The sequence below is a fragment of the Argiope bruennichi genome, chromosome 2 (genome assembly GCF_947563725.1).
Source record: "Argiope bruennichi chromosome 2, qqArgBrue1.1, whole genome shotgun sequence".
NCBI classification, from domain to species: domain Eukaryota; kingdom Metazoa; phylum Arthropoda; class Arachnida; order Araneae; family Araneidae; genus Argiope; species Argiope bruennichi.
The window spans coordinates 31,980,500-32,002,370 of record NC_079152.1 but is presented as its reverse complement, the minus strand read 5'-3'; the positions used below and the strand labels follow the sequence as shown (position 1 = coordinate 32,002,370).

Below are 21,871 nucleotides of genomic sequence, written 5' to 3'. Positions count from 1 at the left end.
AAATCTGAGTATTCACTGCAATTTTATGCGGAAAAGAAGGGAAAACACCTTTACTGGAGAGAAACCAATAGAAAATTTCGAAAAGGACATTCCTGCTGGTTTTAGATATGATTGGTATCTTCTTTCTTTTTACATTTCTCTTTTCTGAATACAGATTCATTGTTTATGCAAATAATCCAAAGATTAGTGGCAATTTTCAGAGATTGCTTGAAGATAGAAGGTTTATTTTAGTGGAAAAATTTCAGTTTAATCATATTATAAGTCAGTTTAAAAGCAGCAAGACAGCTATTTTGAAATGGACATCATAATTTTTTAAATGTGGTCAGATGACGAGAACGACACCTGATTGTTCATCCTTGCGTCCAAACTTCTATTCCACATCTAAGAAAATTCTGAGAATTTTATTACACTTCGTATTCTTTATATGAGTTTCAGTTTCTAACAGGATTAAATTGTTGCGAGAAATTAAGATTTATGACTGACTTGTGGTTCCAACAATTTTAATCTCTTGAAGCATGAATTTATTCTATTCAAATTATTGTCTTTTAATTTTATAATTTTTCTTTATCTGAGATATTTATTGGAATTTCAATCCATATGGGAAAGTAAAGGACACATAGCTGTATAAGCTTGTTCAGTTGATTTTTCTTTTTTATATTAATTGCAATTTTAATTTAATTACATATTTTAAAATAAAAATATATTAATATATTCAAAAGTCATTGTACGCGAAGTGATATTTATAAAAGTCACTCACGCATTTAGAGGTTTTTATTGTTTATGCAAATTAAAAATTATTTTTATTTTCATGCAAGGCTCCTAACATTAAAGATAAGAATTTATAAGAAAGATAAGAAAATTTTTAATGAACTCTAAAGTATCAGAAATGAAGTTCTGAGTTCATCTTAAATTCATAAATTTTTTTTGAATTATTGAATTAGTAATATTGAATACTATTAATTCGAACAAGGAGCAGGAATTTGGAATGCTAATGTGTTCTTTTTTTTTTTCATTTGATGAAATACATGCAATGGGATAACCCATGCAAGTATAATAAATTCCCTATAATCAGAAGCTAGGGTTTAGATTACTGTTCCAAATGCAACGAATGAAGTATCTGCAAATCCGCACAAATATCAAGGTGTCCCATAAGTTTCTTTCTTATTTCTAATATGAAAAGAATGCACAATATTTACTATTTAAGATATTATTTATTTTGTTATATAAGAACTCTTTTGCTCAATAACATTCTTCCTTCTCTCGTGAAACCACATTATACCTTCTTTCCAAAATTGTTGTTTTGAATAAGAAATAATCCTCGAGGTGCACTTGTATTTCACTAGTGGATTTAAAGCACTTATCGAGAAGACAATTTTTTAAGGACAAAAAGAAGTAATAATCAGATGGAGCAAGATCTGGTGAGTATACAGGATGCGGTAAAACATGCCAATAAAACTGTAAGAGCTTCTCTCTTACGACTAATGCAATATGTGGTCTCGCGTTGTCAGGATGAAAAACAACACCTCGTCGGTTCATTAATTCTGGCCGTTTTTTTTTTTTTTTTTTTTTTTTGCTATGGCAGCTTTTAATTGATCCAGTTGATGGCAGTATTTCGTAGAATTGTTTCACCTTGAGTGAGGAACTCGTAGAAAATTAAGCCTTTCTAATCCCACCAAATGGATAGAAGAACTTTTTTGGGGTGTAGTAGAGCTCTGGTACAACTGAAATCGATGACACAGACGGCTAATAGATAAGTCTGCATGTTTACACAAGCAGAGCCAGATAAGGCTATTCATAGCGCGATGTGAAAGAAACTTTTGGGACACCCTAATATATATGTTAGGGGACGAAGAACAAAAAGTATAACAACCAATCTGAAGTTTTTAACGATGAGGCAAATTTAATCCAACATTAAATCATTGGTTAAGGAGTAGGATCACTTCCACAAAGTTTCAGTTACACAGAAATCTTGCATAGAAATTTTATCTTTCATTTGAACAGGTTCAACAAGGATCCTTTGACAGGTACAGCAGGTCAAAAAGCGTGGCGATATCTGACACAATATGACTTTTAAATCGTTTATCTAGCGGAATAGTTGTTATCTTAATCGTAAAGACATGTAAATTAAATTTCCTCAACTCCTACGGCTTTGGTTTCATCTTTAAAAAATATAGCGAGAGACATCTAAATTATCATTTTTAACATTTTGAAATCCTTGTTTTTAATCCTTGAAATCCTTGTCTGATTTTAGCGACCCTTGTTTTTAAACAAGTATCTCTAAAAATAAAGCTCATGTTGTTCCATAAATCACTGTATTGAATTTATAAATTTCTATGAGGGCTTCAACATCCCATTTTCATAAAATTCTTAACAATTTTCTCTATTCTGAATTTATACATCTTCTCTATGTCAGCTAAAAGTACGTATCTGTGTTTCCTAAACCGGATCATTATATCATATTATCCACCATTTAATGAATATCATTAGACGACCTTCCATTGCCTACTGGGCTAAAGATATTTAATAAAAAACGGGGAGTAATCCGACTTAGCAGTAAGGTTTAGGGACTGGTAAACCTCATGACACGGGAGATAATAACAGCATGCTGCTTCTATATCGTCTTTCATCCTCTGCATGTGAGCAAGATATTTTTATATTCTTCTATACAATCATAATGAAGTTCACAAAACAAGGGAATTTTTTTTTTTTTGCAAACGGTTCTATTGCTGTAATCTTCTTCGCAATTAACTCCGGAATTCTCCTAGATCATTAGGGTCTTCTTTTAATGATGTAGTTAATATAAACCTCCTAGTGTTATATCTTTGATGTGTTTATAAAAATGGTCTTCGCTTAATTTTTATTCATAGATATATCCACAATGACTTTTTATATTAAAATTGTACCCGAAATATAAACATAAAGCTTTATTTTTCTTAATTTTTGTTTCGTGCTTCTAATAATTTTACCTAAATTATTTAGCTTCGAAAGGATATTTAGTAGACACTCTTCAAGGTATTTATTTATAATTTATTTTAAATAAAAAATACAAGTTATTAACAACAGAACACTCTCTTTATTTTTGTATCTTATTTGCTGTTGCCACAATCTGGCAACAAACTTTGTCAAATAAATAAATAAAGGTGACGCTTGTTTACATGGCAATGTTCAAAGAATCGCCAAAATATTTTGTAATAAAACAACTTCCAAATCCATTTATCGAGTAATATATACAAGAAATCTTCATACCATTAGAATTCTCTAAGTAAACAAAACAAGTCATTAAAAGCAACATATTTTCTTTTCCTTTCGATGTATAAATTTCATAACAAAAAAGTTTGAGTAATATCTTTACAAATTTTGATTCGATTACTTATTTCCTTCGGAGACGAAATGATCTCTTTCTCTCCTTGATTTGTTTGTTTTGAATTAGCAGGTGTTTGCTCTTAGCCAGTTACTGTCTGTACAATAATGCACTATGTTTTTTGAACTAAACCGATAACTTGTTTTCGAAAGGCATTGCGCAGTTTTATCCTGAGGCGGTTTAAACAAATATGAAATTTCTTTGTTATTAAATATCTAGTTCCGAAAAATTGATCCAAGAATTTATTACATTTATAAGGAATTTTATTTAACTTACACAAAACACATGCGTAGTTATTATTAAACGAAATAGTTTTCAAGCTTGTAACTACATGATATATATTTAGGCTTGCTTTTTAAAAATACTTCACAATAATGTTACAATGTAACTATACAATAATGTTTTTGCATTAATGAAATCTTGCCAATTTTGCAATCTTCAATGATAATTCATTTTTCGTTTATCCTTCATACAGCTTTTTAAGAATTACAGCTTTTATGAATTATATTTAATTATATTTAAGTGCTATCTTTTTAAGAATTATTTTGAAAGTTAATTAAGCTCTAATCCAAAAATCATAAAAGCTCAAATACGTTTTTAACATCTATATCCCTAAACTTTTCGTTACATCTTCCATTGTTCTTTCTAACAATAATATCGGCTTGTGAGCAGTAAGGTTTCAGGTTCGAAACTCGATTATACCGAAGAACCGTCGTATAAGGGGGTCTGTTGCACGTTAAATCTGTCATGCCAAACGTCCTCCCGCTGGTGTGGTGTGGAGAGGGGGATGCCAGCTCAGGTGTCGTCCTCGTCATCTGACCGTGGTTCAAAATTACGAGGTCCGTCCCAAATAGCCCTAGTGTTGCTCTACATCGGGACGTTAATATAATTAAACTAACAATAATATTTCACTCATATGACTATTCACTATAGCTCGTTGATTTTCAAATCCGAGTTTCCAAAAGTCAAACTTGGGATTCATTTCCAGTTACAATATCTGAAGTGCTTTCTCTAAAAGTTGATTTCAAATAGCGGAGCCTTTGAGAGTAAAATATTTTATCATTTGAATCTATTGACGTTTTAAACTATATTTAAAATTACACCGTCATAATCACGTGATAATTTAGGTAAGAAAATTTCAAGCAAATTATAATAATATGCCTGAATTATTTATATTTACTTATCTGATCTCGAATCATTTAAAGCAGAATTAACATTAACATTCTCATCATTATTATTACAAGTTAAATTTTTTTTTCGTCTTAGTCCCTAAAAAACTAAAAAAAAGAAAAAAAAATCTCTTTTGTCTCAGTTTCTCTCTTCAGATTCTTCCATATTTTGGAATGCATCCATATCCATTTTTAAAATTTCTAATTTTTAAATTTTCTATTTTTTTACATGATTTTCTTAAACTGCTCAACTTCATTTCACATTTCAAAAGTATTTTCAGTTTTTTTTGTCAACTAAAAACGGCAAATCTTGTTCGTTGTCTCTTGTAAGCATCTTTTTCTCTATTATATTTTCTTTTTCAGTCCTCTTAATATAGCTCAACGGGATCCAAAATAAAGCAGCTCAATTATTAAAAAATCACTAAATAGAACTAGTTGGCTTGTCAATCAAGAAAAAACCCCATAAAGTGCGAATTGTACATGATGCTATACAGATGCCCAGACCGATACATTGTTAACCCATAGCGTATTTGATTCAAAAATTCCTACAGATTTACAAATCAAGTAAAAAATAAAAAGCAATATTTCTTCCACTTAGCTTGTTGCTTTTCGACTTGTCATGATTTATCATGGACGTAAAGATAGTCCAATGTGCGGATAGATTTTGTTCAAAGTTTTAAAGAAATCTTCCTCTTCCGTGTAAAAGTCATATACCAATTTTTTTTCCTAGTTTGGCACGTTATTCAGTCATGTAAAAAGTAAACAAATTCCAAAATTTTTTTCTTGAATCCTTGAGTTTTAAAATGAAAAAATTAAGTATTTTCTCTTATTTTAAGAAAGAATAAAAAACTGCCTAAGGATACAAGAAATTGGAATAACCTGAACTATACAGGAAAATCTGAGACGAAGAATATTTGATTGGGTTCAGGATTCATTTATATCATGAAGACTGTTGATTCCTCGCTCATGAACATCATCATCTAATTCCGCGTACATACTGCAGAATGCTCAAATAATCAAATATATATATATATATATATATATATATATATATATATATATATATATATATATATATATATAAACTATCAATTTTTCAATTAGAAATCCATGTTTGTAGCATCACCTACATGTGATCCCAATCTTCAATTATTGCAAGGAAAGAAAAATATTATGCTATTCTCTTTTAACGGAAAAAATACTAAATCAAACTTAATTTATTTTTAAGAATTGCGGTTTGATGAAACATTTTACAGCTTTTCAACCGAGAATAAAATCAAAATCAACAAATTTAAAAAAAGTCATCTATAATGTTCAATCAAAAAATAGAAAAGAAAAGTAAAAGAAAAGAGAGAGAGAGAGAGAAAGAATGTACTTGTGGTATGTTTCAACAAAAACAAGACAATGTTCAAGAAATAAAAAAGTGATAAAGAACCATTGAACGATAATTATTTAAAATATGATGAAGATGTAGAAATGAACAAATAATATGATAAAGAAATACTAAATTTATAAGCACTGATCCAAGAATTAGAGGCAAGTCCAAAATACTTCGCTTTCTGCATTTAAAGTTGATAAAATATTTGGAAAATAAAAATGACTAAAATTCAGATCTAAAATCATATTGAAATGAAATTGAAATTACCTAAAATTCCAGTTCCGAATTTTTAGGATTAAAAGAGGAGTTCTCTAATTTTAAGAACCAGCTTATGTGAATAATAAGTATTGACATGCGATCAAATTTTATCTTTGTTAAAGGCTGTTCTTCGTAGAGAAGATATATTTATTGACGTAAGTGGCGATATATTTGAGAATCTGTTTTCAATTTTCGAAGATCATTTCGAGAATTAAAGAACCGTTGTATATTTATACCATTCAAAATATGTTAAAATTAGAAATATTAAATTTAAATTCTATGAGATTAAGAAATGCAGATACAATTAACAAAATCTTGAAAATTCAGAAATAGAATGTAACGATTTAATAAAAGCTATTTTAAGAAATATAATAATAGAAACACTTGACAAACACCAGAAAAAACTATAAGTTATCGCTCGAGTCGAAAAACTCTATTCTTCAAATTGACTTTTACAGTTTTTAGACAAAAGTAATGATGTTAAATCAGTTTGGGGGAAATCCGTTCTAATAACATGCTCTAATATTCCAGAATGAATATCTTAGTGTAATAAATAAGAACTTGAGTTTAAATCAAATAAAACTAAACTTACTGCTTTACAATGCATCTTATGCAAGATAGAATATTCGTTACGTAGTTGTTGTGAACTTTTAAATATGAGCATTCGTATACGAATCGAATACAATTCTTAAAGAACATCAATTGAGCAAAAATTCTTTGAAGCTTCTAAATCAACTTTAGTTTGTTTAAGGGAGTCTCGACATACTGAGAAATCAGAAGGGAATTCCTGGTAAAATAAATTAAGCCCAATGCATTAAATAATATTTTCAAAGTTCTAGTACTTTAGCGATCTTTGCTAGTTATTCCAAATTGCAGTATAACCATTTATTTTCTACCACAAAAACTGGAAATTAATTTTGTCGAAAGATAAAAACCATAGAGCTGATATTTCAACTATTCTGATATTCCACTGTTATGATATTTCACTATTTCAACTCTATGATAAAAACTAAGTTCTGTTGGATGGTGGAAATGACGCTAATATTCTAAGATCTGATATTACTTAATCGTTATACATGAGAAGATGAAAAAAAATTGAATACATCAATTTCAGGAATCATCAGAAATGAATCTTTTATCAAAAATAAATCAACTTCAAATATCACATGAAAAATAATGATTTTTCGAGAACTGTGCCATTTTTATTCATAATAAAGAATAACGGAGTTGACAGCTGTCAGAGTTGATCTATTCGAACTGAGTTATCAAATGTATACTTCTTTAGTGAAATAAAATTTGCAGATCCGACTTTTCCCATGTCCAGTAAAATTAATGCACTGGTGGGATGTGAATTATTTTTTAATCATTAAATGCAGGAAAATTCAGATCTTACGATGGTTCGATGTTATTGCAAAATAGAGAGTTCGGATATCTAATAACTGGAATGACAAAAGATATATTCCATTTCTTTCGAACTGATTTTGTTAAAAAAAAAAAAAACTAGTCGAGAAGTTCTGCTAACATTTTTTGTCTAATATCATAAATAAATGGATCCAAAACCTTCAAGAAACTATTCTGTGAAGGACACTAATTTCACACTTAAAAAGGAATATAGCCGGCCTCCTTGCATAGGGGCAGCGCATCTTCGCCGTGATCTGGGTTTCCCGGGTTCGAATCCCGGTTCGGGCATAGTTGTTCTTCATATGTGTTCTATCTGTGAGGTGTGTGAATGTGCCCCCCTGTAAAAAGGGGTTGTACAAGCGAATGTGTGAGTTTCATCTTCATATGAGCTAGAAGTCAGACTTCTGCCCTCTGATGCTCAGGGGTTTCTACCCTCAGAAGCTACTTCTTCTTTCTTTCTTTCGCCACAGAATATCCCCGAACTTGGAATCTCTAGGATTCCCTGTCGGTTTAAAGGATATACGTGGGAGTATTTATTAAGATAAAAGAAATGCACATAAAAAGACAAAAAAATCAATATACACAAAAAAAGACATAAAATATCAATATACACATAAAAAGACATAAAATATCATCAATACACATAAAAAGTAACTATATACAATATTATAATGATAAGGGAGGTGTTCGGTGGGGAGTATGAGTAGATGAAATCTATTGAAGGTAATATATTCTGGAGAAGAGCTTGGTTGAGAAATGAAACGAAAATTTATACTGGGCTTGGGTCTGGAGAAATCAATTTCTCGTTCTCTTGTAGGAACCGCACGAGATTTCTAATTTTAACCTTGGACATCTTGTTTCTTATAACGTTGGTCTACCAGATATTTTCTAGGTCGTGGATGGGTTTTTTGAGGTGAAAAGATGTGGTGAGAGGGCAACTAGTGGCATAATGAAGGGGATCGCCTACTTCGCCGCAGCCACATTGATCAGATCCTTTAATATGGAATCTCTTGAAATATGAAGGGAAAGGGCCATGGCCAGTTGCAAAGATAATGTCAAGCCTATTCCAAGATGATGGATTAAAGGACACTTTCGAGATGATTTGATGGATGTTTCTGCCAGTTGAGCCATTATCCCATTCTTCTTGCCATCGCTGTAGGCTCAATTCATTTACAATACTTTTCAGATGGCTTCTAGGAGCTGGGTATTGAACGGGCGTACCTGCAGAAATGGCCTGTTTGGCTAGGGAATCTGCAACCTCGTTTCCGCTGTGGCCTACATGTGCTTTAACCCATCCTAACTTAATAGAAGGTTGGGGGAGCAGAATGGCTTGAATTTCCTGAACAATTGGGCTTGAGGTGGAGAATGAACTGATCACTTTTAAGCTGGACTCGCTATCACTCCATATTTTAGCGTTATGATCGTATTTGCTAGCCCAGTTACATGCTTCCTTAATGGCCAACCGCTCTGCCTGAAAGACAGAATTATTTTCGTTCAGTTTGCCGAGCTACTGCATCCCCTTTCCGTGGTAACGCGGACACAACATCATCATCATCAAAGGAATAAAACATGTAATTATATTGATAAATTAACAATAACTGAAGATATATACAACATCAGGAGATTTTAAAAATAAAGCTGCAGGGTGCGGCAGGAAAAACCCAGACAGACATTTTTTAATATAACTTGATTAAAAATAAATAAACAAAATATAATAAATAACTTCTAATAACAATAAACTTTTAATAAATAAATTTAATTAATTTCAAAGTGGTCATTTTTGAAGCAATGCAGAAGTGCAAACGTTCATTGAAATTTTCAGCGATGGGCCGCAAATCTTCTTCCTTTAATCTATCCCATTTCAACAGAAGCCATTGCTTTAGAGAATCCTAACTTTTATGTCTTTTAGTGCAAGCCCTAGACTCCAACTAGACTTTAATCATGGTATTGAGATTAGGAGAGTATTGTGCCCATTCTCCAGATTATATCACGTCCAGATAATTTTCCTTCCACCACTCTTCGGTCTTTTTAGCCTTGTGAGTTGATGCAGAGTCTTGTTGAAACTCCCACTTAACACTGCCGAAGTGCGTTCTGGTCCACGGAAATATAACAGCTTCTAGAATGTCCCACTGGTACACTTTTTGAATTATTTTAGCTCCCTCATCCACAAAAACCAGAGATGTTTTGCAGCTTTCGCAAATTCCGCTTCCGACCATGACAGACTTTGGATTTTTGCGATGTTCACCAACTGCTGAAGTGCTTGGTGCATCTACAGACCAGATCCTATAGGTCTAGGAATAGCGAACTTTTGGACGGTAAAGAGCTTCTCATTAATGAAAAGGAATCTTTCTCAGTTTTGACCTGCGGCCCGTTTCAGAAGTTTTTGGCATCTTTGGAGCCGCACGAATTTGTTTTCTTCAGTGAGAAGCAGAACTTTCTGGATCTTTAAGGCTTCAGTCCAAGCTCTGATTGGCCCTTATTTCCAGTTCACGAGTGATCTTTCCCATGGGAACCTTCGGATTTCATTGAACTCGATTGTTGATAACCTACGGGTACCGATTGCCAAGCTCTTTGAAACGATAGATTGCATGAGACACTGTTTGCCGAGGCACATTAAGCAAACAAACGACTTCATACTATTCGTTTTCCAATTTTAAAATAGCATATCCTTTGCTTGGCTTCCGTAAAAAGGTCAAAAATCAGTACATAAACTAAAAGATACATTATAAAATATGTTATAATTGAAGTCTTAGACAAAAAGAAATGAACAAAAATTAAAACGAAATGAATTAACTTCTATTCTAAGATGTAATAACTTTGTCCGAGTTTCTGTGCAGTACCCTGTATGATATTTAAATATAAAGCATTTGTTGCTGAAAGTTTTCAGCATATTTATAAGGAAAGCATTTTAGATTGAGGTGATCATGGGAATGGTAAAACTACATTCTCCATTATTCTGCTGGAAATTGAAACTAATAAGGTGGGAGCCATTTATACTTTCTAAGTCTCTGATGATGATAAAAAGGGATTGGCAAAAATCATCTTCTCGTGGGTTACGACACTAAATACAGCGTCTGAATAGCCTTTAACACAGAAACACTGACTTTACCGAACAATCTTTCAAGTCTTGTGTGTGTGTGTGTGTGTGTGTGTGTGTGTGTGTGTGTGTGTGTGTGTGTGTGTGTGTGTGTGTGTGTGTGTGTGTGTGTGTGTGTGTGTGTGTGTGTGTGTGTGTGTGCGCGCGCGCATGCGTGTCTGTATTTGTATATGCTGTAGAGTCTTGGATGAAATTTCAGTCGTTGATAATAAGCAGTGATTCAATTTATTATTAAATTTGTAATTTGTAAACTTGTAAATAAATATCCTCATTAGTAAAAGTACCAGTACAGAAATTATAACAGAACATAAAAAAAAATAAAACGCATCATGGAAGAGGCGTGGATAGAATAACCAGTTGGATAGTTTAGCTACTTTTTGTGGCAAGAATGAATATATTTCATTGTAAACTCATTTGGTTACAGCGAAGAAAAAAAAAAAACTTTTTTCTCATAATATTAGTGAGGCGCTTGAAAACGAACATTTCAAATGAGCTTCTGAGGTACATTGATTTGAAATAGAAAAATTGACTTCAAATATTTGGAAACTCGTTTTTTATTGAATGATATTAAAGAAAATAACTCAGCAGACAATGCTACAATCATTGAAAATATAAAAAAATTAGATTAGAATACTGACTAACATCGCAACTTTTATAAGAAACTAACCGAACTTAGGAATAAAGTAAAAATTCTTATTCTAAAAAGTTATCTGAGATGCAATCATATTTTTCCAACAGAAGAAAAACAAGATTTAAAAATTAGATGAAATGAGGAAGTAGATCTAATTCAAATATCAAGAAATGAAACATGATTTCTAGCAGTAGTTTCATTTGTTGAGATTTAACTTAGACCTATTAAAAATTATTATACTAAGAATTTTCCTTAAAATTTAATTTATTTTTCTTTAAAATTAAATTTTATTTAACTATTCAAAATATTTTTTAAAGTTAGGTGAGAATTGCACAATTACATATATCAGTAAATCAAATGAATGTTTAAATTTTAAATTGGTGTAATTTTTTTCTGAATTTTAAGATGATATTTGGTAACTATTTTTATATGAAGGAATAGTTTCAGAAATTATCATTAAAATAATCTAAATTTCGCCGATTAATTAATCTAATAATTGATGAATGAATCGAATCCAAATGTTGAATAATTCCTTTCAAGTGCACAATTCCATCTTCCAAAGTATATTTGTGAAGTTTGACAACTTTAATCGCAAGTTTGGCCTGTCATACGCAATGGACAGACAGACACATTTCTGCTTTTAGTATTACTAAATAGAATTGTTAACAAACGTAAAATAAAGGCGGCTCTTTTATCTAAAGGGAATCATAATGCAACATCATAAAAATGTTTTTCAAAAAACTTAAAACCATTTCCAATGTTTCTAATGAAATTTTGTATTACTTGCTCAGGAAATGTTCGAAATGTTAATAGTTTAAATTATTGAAAATATTTAAATATGAGATTTTACTAGTTAATCGAATGAAAATTTTGGTACATTAGAAAATTATGAAATCAGTTTGCCTTCATTCAATTGGTCAAACCCGGAACATGCTTGCTGAGGGCACCTGGATTTTTTAGTTTAGTTTGGTTATATTAACGTCCCGTTTGAAGCAACACTAGGGCTATTTTGGGACTGACCTCGTAATTTTGAACCACGCTCAGATGACGAGGACGACACCACAGCTGGCACCCCCTCTCCACACCAGCGGAAGGACGTTTGGTCAGGACGTGCAACAGACCCCCTTACTCGACGGTTCTTCAGTGGAATCGGGTCTCGAACCTGAAACCCTCCGGTTCCGAAGCCGAGACATTACCACCAGGCCACCGCGGCCCGCTTCTACATGGCATTCACAGTTATGTTTGAGGTGGGTGGTGACGCCACATAAGGTGAATTCTTTCTTTTGCATTAATGATGCTAATTTTTAAAATTTTCATTTCATCAAATTGACTGCTTATTTTCTTACATTTAATTAAACAAGTAAGAAAGCGGTTTGTAGAAAATTTTCATTTTTGCATATATTAATAATAATTTTCACATATCATGCTTCCGTATGAAACCAATTTATATTAATATTCTAAAAAAAATCAGTAGATCGAAAAACGAATGTACAATAGTTTCTTTTTTAACCAATATACCTTCGTTTCTTTTTATCTTTTTTTCCTATCTGTAAAATTATTCAACTGACGTTGTAATGAGTTTAATGGGATGAATTGTGAAAGTTCGACTAGTTATATCTCATTTCACTGGCTGAACTTAAAATAGGGAGAAACAGATAAATAAATTGATCAACAAAACAATTCTGAAGAGCACTCGAAAATGATAACATTCATAAGATGTACTAATCTCCAAATCAAGCATTCCTGCCTGGAAAAAAATGTTTTGGAGATTAGATGGGAAAAAATGTTTACACTATATCATTTTTGTTTAATAATTAGTACCAGAATTTTGATATATTTTATCTTATAATTTTTCTTTAAGATATTGCCAATTTTTTACTTTATTCTTAAAACGGAAAATTGTCGAGCCGACTTTTTCTCAAGAGTGGTCGGTTAAAAATTAGGCGTTCAATGTTTGCTGTCCACATTGTTTGCAAATTTATCATCGATCATTAATTATCACAGATAATTAAGGCCATTCGATTAATTCATTCCTTATGCTTTTCCAAAAAAAAATTTTTAAATATTATTTTGTTATTCGTGTGTTATAACAAGCCTTGTAACTTCAAACTGTTAAGATAAATTTCGGAATAATGCATTATTAAAATATTGTACAAATATTAGCACAAAATGACTATTTAGAGTTATTACTTTGAATAAATACTTGACTCTTCTTACAAATGTTTAGAATTTTAAAACCGGAAATAATGAGCTGTTTATTATATAATGAGCCAATTTTATGATTTTACTTTATTCAATATCCCAATCGTACAGTAGAAAAATTCACAATTGCTAACAAAATTGTGAGCAAATTAGAAACTGAATAGAATCAATACTATTTTGAAGAATGATATTTTCCTTATTAAAAGTAGTCCCATGTGGGGGGGGGGAGCACCTCGTAAATGAGGATGAGAAGTTTCCGGCATGGTGATTGGTTCTCTCCACCCTTTTGAGTACACGAAAAGGTGAGGGTCTGGCTCCTTCCATTGATGACAGGATGTATTATTTTCTTAGGGAAGGTGGAACCGTGGCCGGTAATGGCCCTTAGAATTCAACCACAATTCCCGCCAGTGTTGTTGTTGAGGCGGTACGGTCACAGAAATTTTTCCATGTGCCTTCGGGCAGGTCAGGGAATAGTCAGTCTATGACTTCCCCATTAAAAGTGGGTTATGAGATCATTTTAATCAATTCTTTATACATACTTAAGATGCATTTTAAAAACTCTGGCGCTAAAATGAAGCAAAAGTTTTCAATATCGTCAAACTGAATTTAACTAAAGATGATTCGATGACAACTTTAAAAGATTAATTTTGAAAAATAGTTGAAACCTTAAACAATGTTTCATCTGATGTTTGTTTAAATGGAGTAATATTAACTAGTGAAACATTTATTTTTATCGTACTGAATATTTTTTTTATCGAGATTATTTCCCATTCAAAGTTAGGCACCAAATCCCAAACATTGAGGAGACTTCGATATGAATGTGTTTAGTTTAATTATATTAACGTCCAGTTTTAAAACAACACTAGAATGTTTTGGAATGGACCTCGTAATTTTGTACCACGATGTACCAGATGACGAGGACGACACCTGAACTGGCACCTCCCTCCAAACTTTCACACCACACCAGCAGGAGGACGTTTGGCCCCGACGAATTTAACGAGCACCAAACCCGCTTGCACGAGGGTTCTTCGGTGGAATCGGGTCTCGAACCTGAAGCCCTCCGGCTCCGAAGCCGAGTCTTTACTACCAGGCCACTGCTCCCACTTCAACATGAATGAAAAGAAGCATCTGCGGAGTCAATTCATATTCACCTGATTCCCGTCAAATGCTCAGCCCCCCCCCAAAATTATTGAATTCATTTTCGAGATCACAGTAACATAACAAATGCAACTGCTATGTTATCGAATATTTGTTTATGTTATCGAATATCTAATTAGGTATTCGATATTAGTGTGATAATTATTTTAGCGATGCACATTTTATGTGTATCACGTGGAAATAAATTGATTAAATTTTGGATTTTATTACATCTTACAAGAACGCGGAAAACGTGATGAAACGGCGCAGCACAAAATACATGCGCCAAAGCATTTGTCATGTAACCGAGATTTCATCTGTGTTGCCACTATTTAATATCAAATGTCAGAGGGGAAATATAGAAGTTTGCTGAAGAAAAAAATTCTCACGCTGTATCAAATAACATAAATGCAGTTTAAATTATTTCAAAAAGAAAATGCACGATACCAATTTTTACATATCAGTTTATATTATCAGTAGAAGTATTAAAAACAAAAAAAAAAGTGAGCAATTATTCGCATTATTGCATTTCAGTGACTGATAGTAATTTTCCGATAAGAAAATAACTCTTTTTTTTTGTAAATATTCATAAGCTTCTAATCAATACATTTTCAGTTGCGTTTTTGAGTGCCTTTTGGAACTTTCACTTTGCTCAGAAATGTAACAGGTGGAACAACAAGGGATACTCTGGAAATTTAATTCCGTTTCTGTATTGGTGAAATGATATACGCTGGTATGTTTGTATGCAAATTTATATTTACTTTTTTTTACAAAAAATTTAGAATAATTCTAAACTATTCACATCACAAAGCATTTGCGAAAGGTATGTGCAAATTAATTATGATTGTTAAGATATCTTTTTTCAGAACCAAACAACTTAATTAAAATGACTAATTCAATAAAAGTAAAGTATTCTTACATCCAGTTAATTAAAAAAAGTTTTTTTGATAAATTCTTACAGGAAAAAGGACTTATTTGATAAATTTCCAGCTATTAAATTTCTTTAAAGCCGTTTTTCTATTTAGCTTTACAATAGCAAATATTTAAATAAGAAAATCTAATTATTTAATTATTCTTGCATTCTTCTATTTAAAAATAATTATTTTCTTATTTATGTTTACAGAACATAAATACTTAAGAAGAAAACTGTTTATTTTATAACTAGCTAATTTGGCGACCAGCTTGTTCAGTAGGCTTAATGCTTTCTAAAAGTTTCAAACAAATATTTTATGTCACTTGTTCTTTTAATAGCTTCTTCAACAAAATATTTTTAAGCTTCAAATTTTGATATTCATATACTTTTTGCTATTAGAGAAGCCTGCTCTGTTCATTTTACTGTGCATCTCCTTAATTTTCTTTCAATTCCCGTAAAATTTGAACTTTGAAACGATCGAGATTAAATTTTAATTAATACAAAAACATTTTTGTTGAAGCGAAATATTTTTTTAAAAAATATGAGTATAGAAAAGAGAATCAACCAGCATTGAAATCTTATATGCACTACAGAGTATTTTTTATAGTTTATGCAATATCTCAAAGAATTATTCAATAAGAATTTTCCGCATTCATCATAAAATTCAGTTTTTAGTTTACCTTCAAAAGAATTTAAATCACGTAAATAGTTATTTTTTTAACCTTTTAAAGGGCCATTTTTTTCAAGTCATATTATGTTACAATATTTTTAGGCTTGAAATTAGAATAAGAAAAGGGACTCATTTAACTGGATAGATAAATTTAATTTCATTAATTAATTAATTTGGCTCATTAATAATTAAGTAACAAATCAAGACACATCATTTTGTCTAAGATAAAAAACTGAAGCATCTAAGTTTCTGTCTTTCTAAAAATATTTGTCAGAACTTATGCCAAACTACATAATTTCATACAAAGATTGATAAATTTGGTGGGAAGCATACTTCCCACTGCCCTAGAAAGGGTTAAGTCAATCAATGTACTTCTGAAAATACTATGGAATTTAAATTTTATAGAGTCCTTTGGTTCTAAGGAATCATATTCAGTGAAATATTCTTGACATTCTAACTTTTAAATAAAAAAAGTTTCTATCTTTTGCTACCAAATCTGACCGAATTATGAAGTTTTGAATATCCTTATTTTAGGCTAATAGATAATTTCATAATTTTAGACTAATTAGACTCCTAAAGCTGATTGGCAAATATTCTTTATAGCAGTAATTGAAGCGGTCTAAACTCTCGAGTTTTTATATGATAGTAATATCCAAATTTTTAATTCTTTTTAATTTTAGTAGCAATAGTGTTAATTTTCTTATTATTCAAAATGCTAACGTCTCAATAAAATGTTATTAAACAGAACTTATTGAATCGAGAGACTGTATAAAATTATAAATTTCATTATTTATTAGAACATTTATTGAATCAAACTGCTTGAAACGGTAGTATTCTTTATTTCATTTGAACATTTTTCCTATTAGATGCATATGCCTTATACTAATTATTCAGAAATTAGGTGTTAAGACCCAATTATAAATATATAGAGAGCGATAGATAGAAAAAGATATATAGATATATAATATATGTATATATTATATATTGAGGTGACAAAAGTCATGGGATATCACCTAATAATGTGTTTAACCTTCTTTTGGCCAGAAAAGTGCAGCAACTCCACATGGAATGGACTAAAATTATCGTTTGAAGTCCCTTGCTGAGACGTTGTGCTATTGAAGTGACAAAAGTCATGGAATATCACCTAATAATGTGTCTAAGCTGCTTTTGGCCAGAAAAATGTAGCAACTCCACATGGAATGGACTAAAATTATCGTTTGAAGTCCCTTGCTGAGACGTTGTGCTATTGAAGTGACAAAAGTCATGGAATATCACCTAATAATGTGTCTAAGCTTCTTTTGCCCAGAAAAATGTAGCAACTGCACGTGGAATGGACTGAAAATATCGTTGGAAGTTCCTTGCTGAGACGTTATGCTATTCTGCCTCTTTACACGTCCATAATTGCGAAAGTGTTGCCGGTACAGGGAGCATTGCCATCCATAAAAATTCCATCGTTGTTTGAGTACTTAAAGCCCGTTAATGATTGCAGTAGTCTCCAAGTAGTTGAATATAACAATTTTCCTGTCGATGATCGGTTCATTTGGACCAGAGGACTCAGTTCATTCCATGTAAAAATAGCTTAACACCATTATGAAAACATTACCAGCTTGCACAGTGTCTAGTTGACAACTTGGTGAATGATTTCGTGGTGTCTGCGAAACACTCGAACCCTACCATCAGCTCTTAGCAACTGAACTCAGGACTCATTTGATCAAGGCACGGTTTCCCAGACGTCTAGGGTCTAACCAATATAGTCACGAGCCCAGGAGAGACGTTACAGACGATATCCTACTGTTAACAAAGGCATTCGAGTCATTTTTCTGTTGCTATAACCTATTAAAGCCAAATTTCTCCTCATTGCGCTAACGTACAAGTCCGTCGTACGTCACACATTGATTCCTGTTGTTATTTCACTCAGTTATTGTTTGTCTGTTAATACTGATAATTCCACGAACACGCTTCTGGTCTCTGTCATTATCTGCCAATGATATGCCTGAAATTTGGTATTCTCCTGGCACTGTGGATTTCGGAATGTTGAATTCCCTAGAGATTTTCGAAATGAAATGTCTCATACATCGAACTCCATGTTTAATTCCCGTCGTGCGGCCATAATCATGCCAGAAATTATTTCACATGATTCACTTGGGAAAAGAATGAAAGCCCTGCCAATGCACTGACCATTTATACATTTTGTATGCGATACTACTGTTTTCTCTATATTTGTATATTGCTATCTCATGACTTTTGCCATCTCAGTGTATGTGTGTTTGTGCGCGTGTGTGTAAATCATGTTTGTCTTAAATTTTACAGAATTATTTCATTAATAATGTAGATATTTTAAAAGTGCACAGAATCCTTTTTCTTGCACTTACCTTTGCAGAAAATAGAGTATTTCATGTTTATTTCCTTTCTTACAGACAAGTGCTAAAAATTACATTTTTCTGGGTTTTGATTTGCAGCAAACTTAATCTTTAAAATTTTTGCTTTTAGAAATCTGCTTTAAGCAGATGTTTCAGATTATAGTTTTCGTGACAAACACTAACTTTAATCTGAATCTGATTATTATTGCGCAACAGAAGATTCTTTTGACCATTTTCATAGCCGTCAAAAGAAAAACAATCTATTAGAATCACTTTCAGTTCAGTGTTTTGGTCAGTGCTTGGTTGGAGAATAAACATAGTAGCGTAGTTTTAAAGACTTTAATTTAATGTGATATGCATCAGGTTTGTAAAGATGGAAGTTGGCGATCGATTTTTCGCTCACGTTCTCATATTTAGAATTTTAAAGCTTTGCATACTTTTTTTTTCTTCGTAGCAGTATATTATTTTAATATTTTCTGAATTCAATTCTCATTCAATTATTAATTAAATTAAAATTTAACTATGCATTAATAACATTACTTGGCCGAGTTTGAGAAAAAAAAAGTATTTCAAAATTAAAATATATAAAAAATATTAAAATGGAAATATTTCTTTTGTTTAGTACTTGGTAAAATTGTGCTTTAAGGAAATATTTTTGATAAAATTAATTAAATATTAGATGGATGAACTGCAGAAGTTCCCAAACTTTTAAATTATGTACCATATTTATTAAGAATAAAAAAATATGAACTAAAAAAAAAGAATGTTTTTGATTAAGTTGAGATCTTTTAATATGAAATGTTCGTAATCAAAGAATAAAACGTTAAAAAAACTATTTGATTATACTCGTAAATGAAATGTTTTCTTTATAATAAAATATAATTATAGAATATTGCACTAAACGTTGGTTATAAAGCATTATAATAATTATTAAGATTTATTATTGATAAAAATTTATATAAAGAGAGTGATCCCTCGTTTTACCTTGGCACCTAGTATGGACTGAATTATCGAGTCTCTACGAATAATAATATTTCAGGCCAAGCAATACATGCTCCCTTCGTGCATAAATACGATGATCATTGGCTATGGACCACTTGAGAAATACCGTCATTATTATACCCTCTAAGAAAGTAGAATCTGCTTACTTGTATTTCAACTTCTTATCCTCATACTTGAGATGCCATTTGGTGGGATGGAGAAGATTATTGTAATGAGTGAATTTATTTCCTTGCAACCATATTCTATATGTCGGGCATTATATTCTTTGATACCAAGTGTAAGTCAGTTCAAAGTGCAAATATGGCTTATATTTATTTTTGATTAATCGCCATTGGCGACCAGATGGTTTGACAATATTAATGTTTGCAAAATTTTTTATTAAATACTTTGTGCAGCTTTTTCATGAGGGCTTCCTAGGCAATGTAATTTTAAATTTCAAATTGGATAGAATGTAACACACATTGTTTTAAAAGTTTGCGTCATGCCGTTCATGTGCAATGTATCACTCTAATCTTCTCTCATCTCGAATGTGAACTTTAATTGTTAAAACAGAAATGTTTAAACTATTTACGAAAACTCCTGTCATGAGGTTAAATGAGGTTAACTCCTGTCATGAGTAGAATCATTCAGAAATGAAATTTTATGGCCTACATAACATTTTTCCTATTTTATGTTATAACATAGAGGAATATTCAATAAAAATTTCACTCGTTCAGCAAAAAATACATTGTACTAAAATAAGAAAGAAATTTTCTAGCAATAACATATTTTTATAAATCCCATGATATTACATTAAAGAGTAGCAGTGTTTAAAAATGAACACTTTTTAAAAACATTGAAAATGAACATTTTAAAAAAAAATTATAGTAAGTTTAACATTTAAGTAAAACAAATTTCAAAGACCATATTAAAGGCATGCTTTAAATAGAAACCTACCTACTCATTGCGGGAAAATAAACAGTAGGTACATACGGCTCATAAACTTCATACGGTCATCATCAACTATGGAAAAAGATCATGATGAAACATTAGAAACAACATTGAAAATTTGAGGACACTTCAGCAATTTAGCAAAATACTCTGAAAATATTTGAACTAAATTTTTAAAAACAGAGAAATATTATAAGACAAAAACGTGGTATCTTGAAAAGATAATTATTTGAATTTGAGACGATATAAAAATTAATTTTGTGCTGTGATATTTTTAGAAGTTAGAGCGGAAAATACCAAAATTTCGATTAATTCGTAATTAATTAAATCCAAATAAATTATTAAAAATCTCTCCGACCTGCACATTTTCATTTTTCAAAGTATATTTTGTGCTACAGTTAATACCTCTAAATCAAATGGCTCGACTTGCAGAGCTCCAATACACACATACACACATTCAGAGAGAGAGAGAGCGATAGAGGGAAAGAGAAAAACATATTCTCCGTTATTATTAATAGAGATTAATAGAAATATGACTACAAATTTTGTCTCGCAGAAGAATAATGTATTGAAAGGCATTAAAAAATTTTAGCGCCCTCCTAGAATTTTTTTTTTCTTTTTATCAGACTTTTTTTAAACTCATTCACAAGATATCTCTCACGTGATCTGAACAAAAAATGTACATATATTAGAATAATAAAGTTCAATAAAATATTTGTAACTTGCATATGATTAGTAAAAATTAAAATAAATTGTTTAAAAAAATGTCTTTTTATATCGAATTTGGATTTCATTTAAATCATTTATATAAAAGTCGTACAACCAAAAATAATTTAATGAACTATTCTAAGTAATACATGTACCATATTTTGAGACTCCTCGATGTGCACAACATTTCACATCCAAGAAGACAATCATTGCAATTCGTATTAGCATAAAATAGCTTTGAATTTGTCTCATCTAAATTCAAGTTTCTTTTTACAATTATTATTGATACATTTACTAAATATTAACAGTATCAATTCTTAATATTACAATTGATATTAATTATTTTTTCTATTATATTAATTATTTTTTCTGTGTAAAATATATCTTTGAAAAAATATTTTTCCGACTTAATATTTTAATTTACTTTTTATCCTAGTTAAGCTATAATAATGTTCGATGACTCATTATACAAAGCGTTTTAATATCTACAACTGTTTAATTTAAATTTTTTCCACTGAAAATAATAATTTTTTATTTAAACAAGTAAAACCGGTACCTCAATTTCTGCATACAACCCCTAACCTTTATCCGATAGTAAAAGGGGTGCAAAATTAGAGGCCTTTTCGGAACAACAATTTCTGCACAATTTAATGT

General features: G+C 31.1%; 1 protein-coding gene across 3 annotated transcripts in view; it reads left to right on the top strand.

Moving 5' to 3' along the window:
• LOC129956508 (chitin synthase chs-2-like) overlaps nucleotides 1-21,871 on the top strand; it is a 79,071-nt gene that overhangs the window by 18,099 nt on the left and 39,101 nt on the right. The window contains exon 1 of one of the 3 annotated variants that reach the window (XM_056068435.1): nucleotides 15,252-15,367. The exons of 1 other annotated variant lie outside the window; for it this stretch is intronic. The gene's annotated coding sequence lies outside the window, so the exon portion shown is untranslated. Of the gene's footprint in view, nucleotides 1-15,251; nucleotides 15,368-21,871 lie in introns of those variants that run through there. One more of the 3 variants, XM_056068440.1, reaches the window with a different exon arrangement.